This window comes from Mus musculus, chromosome 13, assembly GCF_000001635.26.
Source record: "Mus musculus strain C57BL/6J chromosome 13, GRCm38.p6 C57BL/6J".
In the NCBI taxonomy this organism is placed as follows: Eukaryota; Metazoa; Chordata; class Mammalia; order Rodentia; family Muridae; genus Mus; species Mus musculus.
The window spans coordinates 36146444-36165155 of NC_000079.6; the positions used below are offsets into that span (position 1 = coordinate 36146444).

The window sequence follows — 18712 nt, forward strand, 5'->3', positions numbered from 1 at the left end:
CTGAGGAAGTAATAGTGAAAAACATGCACATCTTAGGGCCTAATTTGGGGCAGATTTGAGCTATATGTACTTGCATATGTTACATCCACACAAAGACCTTGGTAACAAAAATACTGAAATTGTTTTAGTTTAAAGGAGTAAATAGGAGGTGAGAAGATGGCAGAAAGACCCTCAGGAAGGAAAGACAGAGATGACAATAAATACTGTTAGAGTGGGAATTACTTCAGTGTAGCTGTTTTCAGGTTTTTAAATTTTACTTTGTTTTAGAATTTAGATTTGTTAGGGAATACAGGGTAAAAATGCAGTGTGTTGCTGGTTACCTGGAGGCTGGGCAGGGTGAGCTCTATTTTCATTTTTACTTGGAAATATTATAACTAAGTATTTCTTTTTTCTTTTTTACCCCTTTCCCTGTGTGCCCTCCCAAATTCCTATTGTCCCCATTCCTAGCAACCCCTAGTCCACCCTCAAAATCTATTCTATTTTCTCTTCCCAGGGAGGTCCATTCATCTCCTAAGTACTTTAAGTACTTTTAAAAGCATCAATAGATTAAAATAGTTTCTGGCTTGTTGTAAAGGAGAGTATTTGTAAGAGCAGGGAGCTTTCTTTTCCCTTCCTCTTGTGGGATCTGTATGATGGCCTTAGCCTGTGAGCAGATTTTTGAGATGATTGTTAGCAAGCAGTCTAGCAAATGAAGCGTGACAATCAGTGTGTTCTCTGTAGTCATCTTATCTTTATAGTGTGGAGAGATTGTGCTTCTTTGACTGTATTGTGTTGCAGGAGATGTTTAGATGGAAGGGGTATTTCCCAACAGAGAAGGCCAATGCTGGGAGGGGCTCCTTTTAGAAGGCTTACAGCTCAGAGGTGGTGGGTTTATGAATAGCAGCCTCTCAGTAAGGGCTGCGTGGAGTCAGGTAAGTAAGAAGGGAGCTGGTCAGTAGAGTATTTACTGCGCGCCTGCCCATCCATCAGAACTTACATGTGTGGAGAGCGGATGAAATCCTAAGTAAATGTGTATTGTTATGTGAGCAGTCATGTCAAGCTCCCTAATGCCTCAGTCCTATGGGATGGTAAGACCTTTCCCAGGTCAGGAACAGGGGAATGGCAAGACCTTCCAGAGGTCTGAGTATAGATGTTGATATATCCCTGTGCAGATAGTACCAACTACAGCTTCATCCTCCCAGGTAACTGCCACCTGAGACTGCTCCCTTACAGAGACTGAAAGTAGCTAACCTGCCGTTGTTCCGCAGTAGTGAATGTGCTGGCTCTTCTGGCTTTTCTTACTTGTCCTTCTTCACCCCTCATCACCCCAGTCAGGCCATTCTGAAAGCCATGCAGGTCATGTGTTAATCCTGACATATGACTCTTTTTAACATGAAATGTTTCTGTCATGGCAAAGCACACAAGACATAAACATTGCCATTTCCACCATATAGTATGTTAGTAATAAGTACATCACATTGTTGTGCCTCTGTCACAACCGTCCACCTCAGTCATTGTAAACAGAACCTTTGCATCCATTAAATGTTAACTCTCCATCCCTTCCCCACCTGACCCAATGCATCAGCTATTCTGCTTTCGATCTGTGTGAATATACCTAATGTCAGGACTTTATCCAAGTGGAATTATTCAGCATTTGTTTTTTTACGAGTGGTTCATTTCACTTGGCACAATATTTTCAAGGTCATCTGTGTTGTAACACATTTGGGCAGTTTCCCTTTCTAGACTACAACACATCTTATTTATCCATACATCTTCTGGTGCACTTTTGTGTTGCTTCTGTTTTTTGGCTCTTTTGGATGATATGGCCATAGTAGTGTGCTCCTGGTATCTCATGGTGTCCTTGCTTTCAGTCCTTGTCATTAGACATTGCAGCATGGAACTGTAGAACCATAGGATAATTTTGTTTTTATTTTCAAGCCCTTCTGTATTATTCTGTGAGGAGGCTGCCTGATTTTGGATTCTCACAAGCAAGTGCACGGGGCTTCCAGTCTGACCTGGGAGGTAGGTATGCTTGCTTGTCTTGAGTGTTCGAATGGAGAAGGGAAGAGGCAGAGAGCAGCCGAGTGTCACACAGATGTTGTCAGTTCATGTGTGTGCATTGGAATTTGCACTCTACCATCAGACTCCAAATGATGTCCATGACACACAGGCGTGAGAAGGTCCAGGGACAAAGCAGCAGCACTGGATTGAAAGTCTGCTTCAGGCTTAGTACTGGGAAGCTGCTGTTAGCCTTCCCCCTTTCATGTGAAAATGTTAGTGAAAATATAGTAATCTTTAAATGCCATTATCTGCCTTTTCCCTGACTTTCTGAGTTTATACTTGAAAATGTTTCTTTTATTTTAAAATATTATCTTAAAAATGTCAGCACTGTTTGGTTTTCCTTTTGACTTTCTTGAGTAAATTTTTTCTTTAAACCTTTTGAATAAATATGCATTGGTTCTAGTGAATTTTAAAATATAGCTCTATTCTACTCCTCTCTGTCAGAAGTTTGCTTTGAAATAAAACCAAGCAAAGTGTCTGAAGCCGATTTAAGCTGGGGAAGCCTGGAGGGGAGCAGTGGCAACACTCTGGGCTGCTTCTTATACAGATAAGTGAGCTTACAGCTTCCATCCACAGAGGAGAAGCAGGGGCCAACTCATTCTCCTGCATATATTTTATTTTGCTAGGAAACTTGGTTTTCTCTGAAAGGGACACATGAGGCTGTGTGGCTTTTAGAAATAGAGCTATGACAAGAGTACCTTCATGTCACAGGGTCTCCAGCACTTCATGTTGCTACTAGCCAGAATATATGAGGGTCTTCCGGAGCTGGCCTCATCATAGCTGCCTTGTGTAAGTAGGGATCCAGGGTGTGCTCTGTCCTCAGCTTCTCTTGCACGGTTGAGAGGAGTGAAAGACTTCCTGGCCTAGCCTTTGGCTCACATCCTGCTGAGCTGCTGCTCAGAGACAGAGTTCCTCTTGTCATGCAGGTGGCTCTGTGCAATCCCAGCAGTAAACAGAAACAAAGAGATACTATGGGCCATCTGGTGAAAGTGTGGGGACTTGGCTATATTCTCCCTAACTCTTTTCTATTATGTTCCTCTTTAGGTCTTAAAAGTTTTACTATGATGAATCACAAAAATTTATTTTCTCACGCTATCCTCATTAGCTAAGATTGCTGGGTTGTGTTCCTTACATATGAAGGGAATCTCTTTTATTATTACTTGACTTCTGGCAGAAAATTACTCCTGGTTTTGCTTTAGTGCTGGTTGCTATAGCAGAGAGATTTAGTTTACTCTGTAGCGCAATGCACTTCAAAGTCCAGAGGAAGGGCAGAGATTTGCCTCTCTAGATTTCAGTGCAGGTTCTGGGTGTGGTGGTGTATTAATCAGGGTTCTCGGGCTGGAGAGGTGGCTCAGCCATTAAAGGTTAATCTCACAACAAAAAATACAATCAGGCTTCTCTAGAGGAATGAATCTCTAAATATATAGAAAGGGGATTTATTAGAATGGCGTATAGGCTGTGTTCCTGCTAGTCCAACAGTGGCTGTTTACCAATGGAAGGTCCAAGAATCCAGAAGTAGTGCAGTCCGTGAGACTGGAATTTTCAGCTCGTCTTCTGTATACACAGGAATTCTGAAGAAGTGGACTTTAATGCCAGTGAAGAAATTAATTTGCTAGTAAGAGCCAGAGCAAGCAGGCAAAGACAGACCAAGCTGCTTTTTTTTCATGTTCTTTATACAGACTGCCAGCCCACATTAAAGGTGAATCTTCCTTCTACCTCAAAGATCTAGATTAGAAGTGGATCTTCCCACTTAATGATTTAATTAAGAAAAAAAATCCCCTATTAGTAGCTGTTTGAGCTTTAGTTAATTCCAGGTGTAGCCAAGTTGACAACCAAGAATAACCACCACAGGTGGCTGCTGAATTGTGTAAACAGAAGACGGTTGCCTTTTTGAGGTTATTTCTGATCGCTCCAGAAGGCTTCTCATTTAAATGTTTACCTCCTCCGAGGCACACTGTTCCAGCTCCTTCTGCTTCTTGTGTTTGGAAACACCCAGCGATGCCACTAAAAGCAGAAGCCCTGGGTTTGTGTGTGAGTGGACCACAGAGCCAGTGTAGTCTTAGGGCATGTGGATGACAGAAGGGAAGAAGCTGTGTCTCTTGCATTTCTTCTTTCTCTCAGGACAGTGGCCCTGTGGGATTTTGAGGTTACTTAGTAGAAATTTCTTTAGAGTTTGGGGACGAGATTTAAGTGTGTGTGTGTTCTCCTTGTTTTAACTTTTTAAAAATATTTTAAGATGGACATGGTGTCACACTCCTGCAGAGGCAGAAAGATTGTGAGTTCAGTGTCATCCTTGGCCATATAAAGAGACCATCTCAAAAACTGAGAATTAAGTGAAAGCATGTGTAGGTATAATATTTGAAAACGGCGTCATTACTTTTTGTCCTATTTTCTGTGAGAGCATTGTTCATAGTTGCAGTGACAAAAATGTATGACTGATTGTGGCTATCCTACTGTGTGGCTGATGGCTAAAAGTCACTGCGTTGAGTAGCTGAGGACCAGGACTTCCCTGCTCACTTCAGAACCATTTTTGATGTAGTTAGATCCTTCATCTGCAGACACCAAAGTGCACAGATGCCTTCTCTTTCGCTCAGCAGCATACTACTTGTATGCTATTAGTGCACATCCTCCTGCGTATGCTCACGTATGTCTAGATGACTTCATAGCTCTAAGACACTAAATACTGTTCAGAAGACTGCTACATTGTTTTGTCAGGGAATGATAATACGGAAGAGTCTGTATGTGTTTGTACAAGTGGGGGGTTTTTGGGCCTTAATTATTTGACTGTCATATATTTGAACTCATAGACATAGACTCCTTGAACTGGGTGCATGTATGCATATATGTGCACATATAAGTATATATACTATAAACTATCTGAATTTTAGGTCTCTATATCCATTTATATTTGAAGGTTCTCACTCATTTTTGGCTCATGACATTTACTGGGGACACTGGCTGTGACTCTGCTTGTTCTTTTCAGAGGAGCATACTGTGTTTGGCATGACATTCCCATTTAGGTAATCTCTTAACAATGTGATGACATGGGAAATGGATCTTCTAACCTTTATGCAGATTTCTTTCCTTAGTTAATTTCTGAGGTGACAGGTGTTTGTAGAGGTGGGAGTGAGACAGATGCACTGATGGATGTGAGACAGATTACTTAGAGAACAGCCTGTGGCATCTGGTCACCTTCTGAAGTCTTAGAAAATGAGGTTGTACTCCTGGGGCTCCCAAGCATCTCCTGGAGCAGTTTGCCTGCCTTTTCTGGGCTCCACTTAGTTATTTTCTCTGCATCTTAGATTGTTGACCACCATGTTGGCTGGTTAGTTATTTTAATATATTTTTAAAAAATATTCTAGAAATGGGAAATAATAATAATGACAGCAAGGTAACAACAAATACTCTTTAAAATGCACCTGTTCTTTCATGGAGATGCTCTGCTAGCTCTTCCTTTACCCAGTTCCTAGCTCTGGGCTCTTCCCCTGCCTCCTCTTTCTCTTCTTCCTTCCACTTCCCCTGCCCCTCCTTTTTTCTCCCCCCACCCCCTTGTTTTTTGAGATAGGATCTTACAGACCTGGCTGGCCTGGAACTTTCTGTGGAGACTGTCCTGGCCTCAAACTTAAATGATTTCTGTTTCATCCTTGTAAGGGTTAGGCTTAAGCATGAGATGCCATGTTCACATTGGCTACTCCTGGGACTTTTAAAGACAGCCTCATTTCCATAGAGACAGTTCTGAGCTCTCTGGGTTCACAGGCAGGAAGAAGTGTGGTTGTTATTTGGCCTCAGTGTCCCTATTTTGGGTTTTCTGTTTTGAATGTTTTAATACAGATAGTGAAATAACTTGGACATTACATCCATGTTGACATTGGAATGTATTGGGTCTCAGGTGTACCTGTAAGCACAGGCTGAAAGCTGTATGCTCAGTGTTTTCAGTCACTTGCGTTTGACTGTTGGGTGTCAGGAGGTCAGGGGTGGCACTTTTTACATGTAGTGTCATGTTGGCACAAAAAGGTTTTATATTTGGAGTTTTGGACTTTGAAGTATAAGGTCGTTCAGGCTGTGTTAGGACAGAGAGGGCATCAGTAACCATGTGAAATAGTTTTGTTATTTGTAACTAACAAATTATTCCAGTTTAGTTGTCAGACCCCAAAAAGCAGAAGGTAGTGTCCAGACATTACATGGACACCTCGGGTGTTTAGCTGAGCATACAGCTAGATTTCAATGTGCCTCTTGCTCTCTGAAGGTTTTCTAGTGCACACTAAGATGCTGGCCAAGTGTCCGTTTCCAGGCTTTGCCCCAGTTATCAGTCACAGCCCATTTCCCTTGTCACTTGCAGACACTGAACAGTCTTTTCACATTCTGAGGTGGTTTCTGTTTGACACCTTTCTGTCTGTCTCCTTCTTATGGGTCCTAAGAGGAGACTCTGAGATTCCATGCATACCTATGCTGCTGAACAAGAAGTCCAGGTGACTATGTCTGCAAATTATGCTCAGAGGAAGGCTCTGTTTCAGCACTGAGTGAGTGCTGCTGATGCTGGTCTGCTGTGGACTGCATGGTAAGCACAGGCTGTTTTGTGGAGAACCGGAATTGTCCTGAAGTCACAGAGTTTCAATTCACTCAACATATGGAAGGACATGTGCTAGTCTTGGTAACTGTGGTTTAAGTTCTCTAGGGGTTAAGTTAAAACAAGGAGTGACTGTGCCTGGCTTGAGTCCCAAGAGTATGTATGGTTGGTAAGCATTGGATGATTGCCGATGGCTAAGTGGAATGTTTCCCAGTGCAGGAACAAGAGTGCTTCCAGGAGGCAAGCTGAGTTCTTCAGGTGTGTGGTCAGTGTAGTCTGGGGTGTGGGGACGTCTTTGTTCCAGAGTCAGGCTATGCTCTGCATCTTCAGATGGCATGCCAGATGGAGGAAGAGGTGCCAGCTCAAGAAAGCATATGCACAGCTAACCTTCACCATTCACTAGAAAGTGCCAGCGACTGAGATTTGCCTCATTTATTCCATCAAAGCTTCATATTAGTCCTGGGGCTCTAGATCAGCTTCTAATGTGGAACAAATGTAGGCTCAAAGAGGCTAAGCTTTTCTCAAGGTCACAGGGGATCAGCCTAAGTTGAATGTTAAGTCTGGTGTGTCTGCTTTACACCTCCCTGGGCAAGAACTCAGGAAGCTAAGGTGTAGACGAGGTGAATTTATCCTAAGATCCTCCAGGTAGCATTGACTCCAGTTTTGGGCACAAGGTTGAATCTGTATCGGTGGTCCCAAGATGACGTGTATTTTGTTTTGAGGGATAACAGTGGATAGCACATGGCCTGAATTTGGTAAATTCTCTGTCTGCTGGTACTCAGCTCGAAGGCAATTCCAGGGTGAGCAGAGAGATAGATGGTGGGTTTTTGTTGTTTTTGTTTTGTTTTGTTTTGTTTTGTTTTTTTGCCTGCTATGCATATGTACAGCACCTCAATATGACTCTCCCTTAGAACTGCTATGTGTGTCCTAACTCTCAGGCCCTGTGTGACAACCTCTGTTCTTAAAATCTGGGTGGTCTGGCCCTTCTGACCCTCTTTCCCACCTCCATCGTGTGACATGTCCCTTTCTTGTGCATGGGCCTGCTTCCCCAAGCCCTGTGTGCCTCCCCAGCTCTGTATCCCCTTCCCGGAGGCTGTGTGTGTGCTTAGACACACAGTGGCCGTTGTTCTCCCGAGTAAGCTAGCTGCTGTACTGTGGCCCCAGGGCTCTGTCAGAGGGGTGTACGTTCTTTAATTGCGTGAGATTGTTTTTTTAATTCTAGAAGTATTGCAACAATTTTATAAAAAGCTTAGAAATAGGAAGGCACATCCACATGTACACCACTGCTCTGAAACAACCATTTCCAGCTTAATCTTTTTCCTGTGATTTTTTTCCTAGCTGAACCTATTGTTTTGTATCTACACTTTCCTTTATTGGTGTAGTGCCATCTTTATGGCTGCATAATATTCTGTTGTTTTGCTACAGTATTCATTTCCTAAATGTGTTGTTGATGTGTGTAGTCCAGATTTTATTTATTAATAATTTTCAGCATCTTGTGATGGAGACTCTCAGAAACAGTGTTATAGGATGGTGTACTTGTTAGGTTTATTTTATTTTATTTTTTGTCACCTGGGAGGAATTGGTGTGTAAGCGCCTCATCCACTATCGGTGTTCCCACCGCTGGATAGGTATAAAAATGCATGCCAAGGGACTGGAGAGCTGGCTCAGTGTGCCAGAACTCAGGCTGTTCTTCCAGAGGACTAGGGTTCAATTCCCAGCACTCATATGGTAGTTCACAACTGTCTATATCTTCACTTCTAGGGGATCTGGTATCTTCACACAGCCATACATGCAGACAAAACCAATACATTCTTAAAAAAGAAGAAGAAAAGCATGCTGAGAAAGCATGGACAAAGCAGTAGGTAGTGTTCCCATGGTTCTCACCTCTGCTTCTGTATGAGTTTCTGCCCTGACATTCTCCAGTGGTCGATTGGGATTGGGACGTCTAAGCCAAGCAAACCCCCCCCCCCCTTGCTATTTTTGGTGATAGTGTTTGTTATAGCAATAGAAAGCAAACTGGAACCTGAGGTGAGAGAAGCATCTCTATGGCTTCTAAAACATACTGCCAGATTGCTTCCCTGAAGCTCAAACCAGGTCATCTCAATGCATTTGTTTCTCAGATGGCCATAGGGTTAGGATTGCAGCCTCTCACAGAAGGGGGGTGTGTGTGTGTGTGTGTGCGCGCGCGCGCATGTGTAACTTCACTAGTATTTCTATATATTGGCTGGTCAGTGGGTATATACCATCATTGGCAATTGCCTGTCCAGATCAGGGCTGATAGGACAGTACACATGATGTGGGAAAGAGCAAATTATAGATGTTTCCTGCTTTTTTGGGATTTGGACATTTAAAGAACACAGGGCTAATGAAATGGCCCAGTGGGTGGACTAGAGAGATGGCTCAGTTGATAAATGTACTTGCTATGAAGTTTGACAACCTTGCCTGGATTCCTGCCCCTCCATGGTGGAAGGGGAGGACCAACAGCCACTGATTTTCTGCTATCCTACATACTCATCCCTCAGCATTCATGTGCTTCCCCTTCAATAGTAAATAAATGCAATAATTTTTGAAGGGCAACATAGGCCACTTAGCAGGTATATTCAGCTGTAAACACTGGGTTCCTAATGGCGTTCCTCATAACTTGCATGCATGAGTAATGTTCAGAAGGAATTGGTACAGATTGGGGAGGGAGGTAGAAACACCTGGGCTTGTGCTCAGGAGATGTCTAACCTGGGCTACATATATTACTTTGTCTCATCAGGTAAGGACTCTGAGATGCTGTTTGACTGTTCTGTGGATGGCTGGTGGTTTGTTATAATTTTTGTCAATTCAATTTTCTTCAATTTATTATCTTTTCTTTTGGATCACAGACATGTCATAAGGTAGGGACTATTATCTTTTAAATCATGACTTTTATGCCTGTCCTTTAGAATGCCTAGTGCATTGCTGTGTGTGACTGTGTATATAGCAACTTTGTGTCTGTTCAATGGATGAGTAAGGGGAATGAGTATTTTATCCTCCTGATCCTGATAGCACAAAGCTCTGTGATAAAGCAACCGGTCCCACAGCTCTCATGCTTAGACGGGAAACCTCCAGCATACTTCATCACAGCACTTCCACAGAAGAACTCAGGGCATGTGTGTTAGAAATTTTTCTCATTTCTGGACCAGATATTTGCCATGGTGCTTTGAATGAGAATAGCCCCCATAGGCTCATATATTTGAATGCTTTAATCCCTAGTTACTGGAACTGTTTGGGAAGGATTAAGAGGTGTGTCCTTGTTAGAGGAAATGTGTTGCTCGGGGTGGGCTTTAAAAGCCCATGCCAGACCTGGTCTCTCTGTCTTTTCCTGCAACTTGAGGACTCTTTCCTAGGAGGACCTGAGCATGGTTTTCTCCAGCGGTCCTTTCCTGTTGCACTGTGCCTTTATTTAGGGTGGTTAGCTGAAACAGAGTCCTGGCAACACTCAGCACACTGGCCGCATATTGGCTGGATTGGGCATGTGGAGGGCTTGGGTGTGCCAGCAGACTGTGGATTCCAAGGCTGGCTGTTAGGAAATCAAAAGCGGGAAATGTCCTGAAACAAAAGGGATGTTTTACCAGTAGAGTTACTCGATGGCCTTCCCACTCTGTCAAGATAGGTCACAGGAAACTGAGGAAAATGATGATAAGAAAAGACAACAATGGAGAAGGAGTGATATGGTATGAGTTGTGTGTGTGTGCATAGGGGGGAAGCAGGGCACATTGACTGACAAGGTCTCTTTGTTTATGGTGGACACAAACTGAGGACCCTGTGCGTGTTAGGCATGTGCTATGCTAGTGAAGCTTACAGATCAGCCTGTGTGTGAGGTTACAGGGCTTTTTCCTTTCACGTTGTGCACTGACAAAGAAACACTCATGTTATTTCATCAAACATTTGTACAAAGTGATCTTCATAGCCATTCTGCTGTTGAGACATCAGCTTTAGTATCTTGGCTTTGAGATATATGAAACTATTCTAAACAACTTGCTCAGTTTCAGCCTTCTAATCACGAGTGTAGAGTATGGGTCAGAACAGTTTGAAAAGATGGGAGGGAGCAGGTCCTGTTTGGACTTGACCTTGTAAATCCGAGGCAGCAGTAGTTCCTGAGCTTGCTTTGTTTTAGCACTTTTCATTTCTTGTGACACATCTACTGTGGTCCTGTGTGAATTTACTCATTGTACATATGGTTGGCATAATTTAGCTCATCTGGTTTTCCTTACATTATGAAATCCTTTGAATGCTCCTGGGTTTTATGATACAAACATTCATCTACAAACAGAATGTAGAAACATAAAGCTCCTTGACTTGTAATGAACTTTCTCCACCTACGGTGTTCAATACATGTTGGTAATTTGAGAATAGCAAATAACTTGGGACCATTGTCTAGAAGCAATTCAAATTATGAATAAAGCTTCAGTTTTTCTGAATGTACTTTTAATTCAGAAGTACGGCAGCTTCATCATACATTCATTTATCTCCAGAAATTAAAGCAAAGCATTTTCAATGAGAATTTCCTCTGGGCTTTGCTTTCTATTAATCCATAATAAGTCTTGTAACTTATATTTGTGTGATGCTCTCTGTGTTTCAGAAGACTTTTTTTCTTCATAGATTCTCATTTTAAGTTTCATGACAATTGTGAGAAGGCAACTGGGAATTGCCTTTATTATCTGAGGCCTTATTGTTTGATATTTGGAGACAATATTGCCAACCTAGAAAAGATGTTAACAATGGTGCAGAATATTAGAGTAAGACAGAGGAAAAATCAAGGGACTATCAAAACATCAAGAATGTGGCTGTCTCTGTAGCCCTGGGGACTGTGCTCATTGAGGATGGTTTTGAAAAATAGGGTTATTCGCGGGATGGACTAGAAAATGCGAACTGTCTGATCTTGCCCTCTCTTCTGTGCTCTGGTTCTCTGAAGAATCATCTTTCAGATTTTCAATGCCATGGTTCCAAATATAAATTCCAAGAGGTCCAACTGGGGTTCAAATAAAAATTAGTGTGGCCTCTATGTGCAGAAAGTACAGAAGTAACTACTGGGGATCCAGTGCTCAACAGCAGACCCTGCTTTGCTCTTCTCTCAGCTGCTCACCAGACTGCACGTGTACCTGTTCCCCAGGAGCCTGGGCCTTCATGAGGGGTGCCACTGGAGGAGCAGCTGGGACACCTTGTGTTCACTGGTCTAATAGGGACAGTAAAAAGTGCAGAGCTGTGACAAGTGGCTAGGATCTGAGGATTCTGGAATGGCTGTGTCTGTTTGAAATGTCGTGGGAAGCAAAGCAAGCTGATCTATAAAGAGCAAAGAACTAGTCACCCTGTCATGGCTGAAATGTGAAATGTCCAGACAGGCTCATGTTGTGTGTGCACTCCCCTGAGAACAGTAATTTGGAGAGCTCTGGAATCTTTAGGAAGTGGTGCCTCTCTGGGAATCAGGTCAATAGAGATAAGCCTATAGGGTTCCTTTGGCCTTGGGTTCCTGGCCTTCAGTGATGTCAGCAGCCTTTGCAGTGTGGTCCTATGGCTTTGGATAAGCTTCTCTAGCAGACCTTCCCCACCAGGGGAACTGTGGGCTCCAAATAGATCTTTCTCTTTTCTCATTTGTGTCAGCTATTGTCATCTCACCAATGTGAATATAAGTTTTACATCTCAAAAGAAGCCTCAGAGTTTTCTGTACAGATGACCATGTGTTTAAGTGTTATCTGCTTTTGTTGTTATAAATGTCCCTTGTCCTCCGGTTGGGATCTGCTACAGGGTCTTTCAGTAGGGGACTATTATCAGCTCAGTCTGTTTTTCTTTTTTACATCCTCAATTATTTCTAGTTTAATTCTTTTCTCTTTACTTATCCACGAACACTCAATGGATAAAGTGAGTGCAGGGCCATATTTATCGTTTTAGCTGATTCCAAAGTCACAATCACAGCTGTTACAGCACAGACCTTTGTGAATTTTTATTTAATGTGTGCTTTCCTGTTGATTCCTTCATTGGAAAGTTTCCCATGGCTAGACATTTATTTTTTTTTCTTTTTAGATTTATTTAAAATTTTTTATGTGTATGGGCACTTTCTCTACATGTATGTCTGGGTATCATATGCATGCCTGGTGCCTTTGGAGGACAGAAAAATTGAAGGATTGCTGAAACTGGAGTTACAAATGGTTATGAACCACTATGTATTTGGTTTCTGGGAGTTGAACTTGCGTCCTCTGAAAGAACAGCCAGTACTCATAACCACTGAGCCATCTCTCTGGTCTGTTTTTCTTTTTAAAAACTTGTTGAGAATTTCCAACTGAGTATAATGTTTTGATCTCTGCTCCTCTCCACTCCTCCCCTCCAGCTCCTCCTGTACCCATTCCTTTACCAGTCTTCCTCATAACTTCATCTGTTCTCCTTTTTAAATTCCCTGAGTTCACGTAGTGCTGCCTGTAATCCATCCATCCATCCATCCATCCATCCATCCATCCATCTTCTTTTGCTACATCTCTGTGTAGCACTGGCTGTCCTGGAACTCCCTTTGTAGACCAGGGTAGCCTTCAACTCATGTAGATCACATACATGCCTCTGCCCTGAAAGTGCTTTGACTAAAGGAAACCACACCTGGCACAGTGATTTCTTTCTTTCTTTCTTTCTTTCTTTCTTTCTTTCTTTCTTTCTTTCTTTCTTTCTTTCTTTCTTTCTAAAGAACCCTTTAGTTGGTGGAATTGAGCTGTTCTGGGAGATAGATTTGCACAGTCCTTAATGGAGGAGTAGGATTCCAGGAGAGGATACTCCAGCTGTAGCCCTTCAAAGGAGAAATTGTGAGGCCATGTTGAAAAGGGAGAAAAGAGTTCTAGTGGGAGGCTTTTGTGGTGGGAATGGTAAAAGTAGATCTAGAGATGGAGGCAATGGTGAGTGAGTCGCTCCCAAAGCTTCTTCAACATGTGAGTAACGGGAATTAAGAAAACAATGCAGATGCTTATCTCCCTTCTCTGGGCATCTTAGCTAATTGGTTTGGAGTGAACCCCGGAACACTGGGAATTATAAAAACTCCCCAAATTTCACTGTGTTCCAATAAAGGGAACTTTTGTGCCAATTTATAAAGATTCTTATGCATTATACTAAGGTATGGGAGTTTATTTATAGAGCAATTTATGGAGTCAAAGATTTTAGTCAGCAAGTTGTTGCAGCAGGAGGATTATTCTGATTGCTTGAGGAAAGCAGGTTAGAAAAGCTAAGAAAGCATCCATGGGTTAGAAGTGAGCACTGCGTCTTCTGGGGCATGAAGCAACAAATAGCCTTGTGTTTGGGATTCTTGGTGAGTTAGCTTTCCCTTAGTTTCCTTAAGTCCTTTTCTCTTGGAGCTGGACACGGTTCTTAGGTTCAAACTTGGCCCTGGAGTGTGTGAACACTGGTGCACAGAGCCTTGTTAGCCTTAGGGATGGCACTTGTAAGTTTAGGTAGACACACAGAATCTGGTGTTACTGCTTCAGGAAAAGTCTTGTCCAGATCTATTGGGGAGGGTCATGTTTGATAGAGTGCCTTCCTGATGCCCTGCCTCGTGTAAGTTTGACCTAGAGAATAAGTGTGTGGTAACACCTTCATGCTTGTACACTTAGACTTAGCTTGCTTGTCTGGAACAGCTCTCTTCTTTGTCTAAGCACTTTCTAAATGAATGTTATGCTAACTTATCCAAGTAGTTGATATTTTGAATTTTAGAAAGGTTAGTAATTGGATAGATGTATAATATGTAAAATAAGTGTTTTCCCAGAAACATTTGTGGAGAAGCTTCCTCATATTCTTGCATGGCATTATAGCTGGAAAGATTAAATGATATATAAGACCTGTCCTTAAGGATCAAAGATGCGAATTGGAGTATTCCTGAGTACTAACTCAGCACCTAGAACTAATCAAATAGTAGGAAAATACTTGATTTGTTGAATGTAGGAGATAAACATGTTCCTTGGGCACTTAACTCACCTGGAAACTCATGTTTCAGTTTATTCCAGATGCTTAAATTAGAGAAGTTCATTTCTCACTGTTCTAGAGTTTGGGAAGTCCTTGATCAAACCAAATGGTTTAGGTGACTCATGAGGCTCATTTTTCTTTGAGGACACCTTTTTGTTTGTTTCCTCACACTTTGGAACAGGCGAGTTAGGTCTCTGCTTCTCACGTGGACCCTGGTCCCATTTAGGATGTTCTGCCCTATCACTTAGTCACTTCCTAGAAGTCCCCATCACGTCATGCTATCTGACATGTTAGGCATTTGGAAGTCAGCTTGACACAAAGATCCAGTCCACAGCCAAGTCTTTCCAGAGTCATCAAGTAGTAAATCCTTTGGTTACCAGTGAGCTAGGGCCACTTGGACATCAAGGGAATAAAACATGGAATGGCTTTCTGCTTTCACAAAATTTCTGAATCCCATGTACAAGGTGATCATATTTCCAGTTTCTCTCCTGTTATTGTTTGTGTATCCCAGGCTTAATTACATTGATCTAATTGAGTGATGCTCAGAGACTTAAAATCCAGTGTTCTTATCTTTTCTCATACTGCTTGTAGGCGGAGCCCTCATGGCATTTCCCCGATGGGTCGGAGAAGGACAGGCGTAGAAGCAGGATTGCAGGAAGTGCTGACGGCAATGGTCTTGTCTTCTTTACCGCACTTGGTCATGAACTGTTTCTTGTGTATGACGAAGAGTACGAAGTAGCTAAGGATTTGTACTACGATATGTTGTATCTACTTCTTCCACACGTGGTTCATACCTTCTGCATTTTTTTAGCTTATCCTCTCAAGTTACTTTTATTCCATGCAGAAAGCTGTTAGATAATTTGCCTAGGTGGGGAGCTTTCTGCTCTCTCTAACGTGAAATCTCTTTGGCTCTCTGACCCTCCAGCTGCCGTCTCCCCTGAAGATGTGCATTTGAAGGCAAGTAAAAATGCCTTTCCATAGAGGCCAGATCATATATTTCCTTTGTCACTTGCCTCCTGAGACTGTCATGTTGAGAGACATGCCATCTTGCAGCAAAAAGGAGGTTGGCAGCAAGCACTGGCAAACATCTGCCTACTCTTAGTTGTAGTATCCCTCACAGTTTCAGATTGAAAAATTTGAGCATTTATAAAAAATGGCTTTCGCTGTGGAAAATACAGCCTTTGAAGTTCAGCCTTTTAGCTAAAAGAGTGTTAGAACATTGCAGGATTGCTACCCAGATCTGGATCATAAAATCACTTTTGGATTCTCACCATTTTCCAGCAGCCATTTTTCAAATTGGTTTTCATTTCCAATGTTAAGAGTGAAAGGAACTGCTGGTCTCATCTTGTCCTGAGCCCCATCTTTGCACCCAGGCAAGTCTCCAGCCAGTCCAGTCTCAGTTGCATAGCCAGGGATGCTTTATTAACTCTGCTCCCCAGCGCTGAGTCCAGCTGATGCCTGTATCTCCGCACCCTCTCTGCCATCAGCATCAAGTAGGCCTGGCAAGGGACTCCCAGATCCTACCTGGGTGCTCACCTGAATGGGATCTCTTTCAGCAGAGTACAGCCTCCATGTCAGTTTAGTCTGTCAGACCACTCAGTCACTGCAAAGCAGGAGCTAGGCACAGACTTCCTGCAGCTCAGGCAACAGGGTTCTCAGCAGGTGTCAGTGTGTGTTATCACACTAGCCACTAACGAAATGGTTCACTTGCTTATGAAGATACCATGTATTTCATGAAAAATTTTTAGTGAATAATTGTTAAATACTAGAATGATTAAAAGATTAATGACCAGCATTTGTAGTAGATAAGATGGGCAAATTACTAAGAAAATAATTAGTATCTTATAATAGGCAATCAATTAAAAAGTTCTGAAATTTAATCCAAGTGTAGAGCATTTTTAATGTTCTTCTGAGTGAATGTGAAAGCATTGTCCTTTTAGTCATCAGACTGGCAGAGATGGGAAAGGCCCACAAGTGCCATGCTTGTGAAGAACTAGAAAGTGGCTTTTCCTATGTTACTGCTTCTCAGTCTTTGTGCAAAGTGGTTGGGCAGTACATGGTGACAACTTTATGCACATTTATCTGTGTGACAGTTGTGCTTCTCACCTGACTCTATCATACAGGTCATTCTTAGCTAGAAAGCTGCTGGTCTGAATTGTCCAGTTCAGCACCATTTATTAGCCTGGATTATCTGTGGACTGTGTGGTCTGCATTCCTTTTATCTGATGTGTAACTCCCTGGAATTATGTACTGAAAAAACAGCTTTTAATGGCTATAATGTGACTCTGCAGATGCAGCCTGACTGCAGGTAGCTGCTATGGTATTCTCTTGCAGGTCCTTGTAAAGGAGAGTGGGGTGGTCTCTCCTACTGTGACTGTTTCCAGCAAGGATTGGCTGGTTGTGTCTGGAGTTTCTCCTCCTCCTCACTGTCCACCATCTTTCTTGAGGCTCCGGTTCCCAGGGCCGCAGGCTTGATCTTCCCCTCTTTAGAATCTTGAGCTTGGACCGGTTCTCCACATGGCACTCCAAAGGATGCTTACAGAGCTGCAAGACTGGCTCCTGGTACTGCCTTCAGTTATACTTGATAGGCATGTGGCCGTACATAATGGTTGTGTAGTGAGTCACCCCTCTTCCCCTGCCAACATTTACAATCTGTTTTTATACAGTTAACATTAACTTACCTGTTATCTTGTGACGACTTAAGATTCTCTCTAATTAATCCAAGTAGTTTGTGCAGTTACTACCAGTTTTCAGCCCAACCCTGCAGTAATGGGCAACCCATACCTTTACTGGTCATCACAGACATTAATTATTGAGATGATTTGTAAAAATCCTCATCTTGGTAAATCAGCTTAGACTGTTCACAAATGCAGCTGGCAGTAGCTGCCTCTTAGCTATAATTCCTTATGCTGGCATGATATCTCAATTACCAAATTCAGGGAAATTATGCCTGTGTATCTCTTTTCTCAATTAACTGTTTTTTTTCCCCCCAGAATAAATAAGATAAAGAAAAGCAGCTAACATTTTTAGTCTTCCATTTTTTTTTTTTTTAAAGTACACTCTGCTAATACGGTTTTAGGAGTTTCACATCCTGTTTTTAAAGAAATCTTCATTGCTAGTTCAGTTTATGAACATTAGAAATATAGACACCATGGCACTATAGATTTTGTAGATTATGAGGAAATTTCCTTAGGATTGCAGTTTCCTCCATGATAACTACATCCTTCAAATCTTGAGTTTATTTTTTTCTCCTGTCTCCTTTCTTACCTCTTTCCTTAAATAACTGGACTACATAGTCAGGAACTCTGAGGAATGGGTAGCAAAGCCCCCACTGCCATTCTCCTCGAGTTGAGTCCTTAGGCATTGATAGTAACCTGTGCTTTCCTGAAATAGTGTATTGGCCACTGGCTTGTACTATTGCCATAATAGCTTTGCGGAAATTTCACCCCATTCAGCGATCATAATAAGAAATAAAGAATCCTTGAAATTCATGATATTAAAAAAAACACTTTAAAAATAACCTACTTAATAGATCTTAAGATAACTAAATAAACACTGTGTTTTTGCTAAAGGAGATGTCTGTTTTTACTGGGTTCAAATACAGGGTAGCATTACTAAGTGTCTACCAAATGTTTTTATATTATCCCCCCCCCCCCTTTATGGACACAAAAAAATACTTGAATTTTAACCTGGGATTCATTTGTTTTGCCTGTTACCACTTTTGCATCCTTAAATTCACAGTGGACCATGTTTGAAAATGACTACTTAGGACATATATTCTTTAGGAGTACTGTACTTTTGTCTCTAAATGAATTTCAGGTATGGAATATCTAAAGGTAAAAGACTTTTCTCCCTTAAACAAAAAGTAGGGTCTTGAATTTGTTTTTTCATTTCTTATGTTGTAGCCATGGAAGATGAATTCTTGAGAGTGAGGCGTCCCAGGCTCTGTTTTCTATCTGCTCTCAGGACTTCATCAAGACAACTGGACACATATTCTTCCACATTTTCCATCATTTCCCTTGTCTGTTGTGCTTTTAAAATATAACAGCTCCATATATCATTATTTTGTATTTATAGTGAAGTAAAGGAACCAATGTGTTGGAAGTGTATTTTTGTTATTCTAGTTTGAGTTGGTTGTTTATTTTG

General features: G+C 42.0%; 1 protein-coding gene across 11 annotated transcripts in view; it reads left to right on the plus strand.

Moving 5' to 3' along the window:
- Positions 1-18712, plus strand: part of Fars2 (phenylalanine-tRNA synthetase 2 (mitochondrial)) — a 420168-nt gene that overhangs the window by 29016 nt on the left and 372440 nt on the right. For 4 of the 11 annotated variants that reach the window (XM_011244345.3, XM_030247405.1, XM_030247402.1 and 1 more), the window contains exon 2: positions 1918-2001. The exons of the other annotated variants lie outside the window; for them this stretch is intronic. The gene's annotated coding sequence lies outside the window, so the exon portion shown is untranslated. The remainder of the gene's footprint in view (positions 1-1917; positions 2002-18712) is intronic. 11 annotated transcript variants of the gene reach the window in all.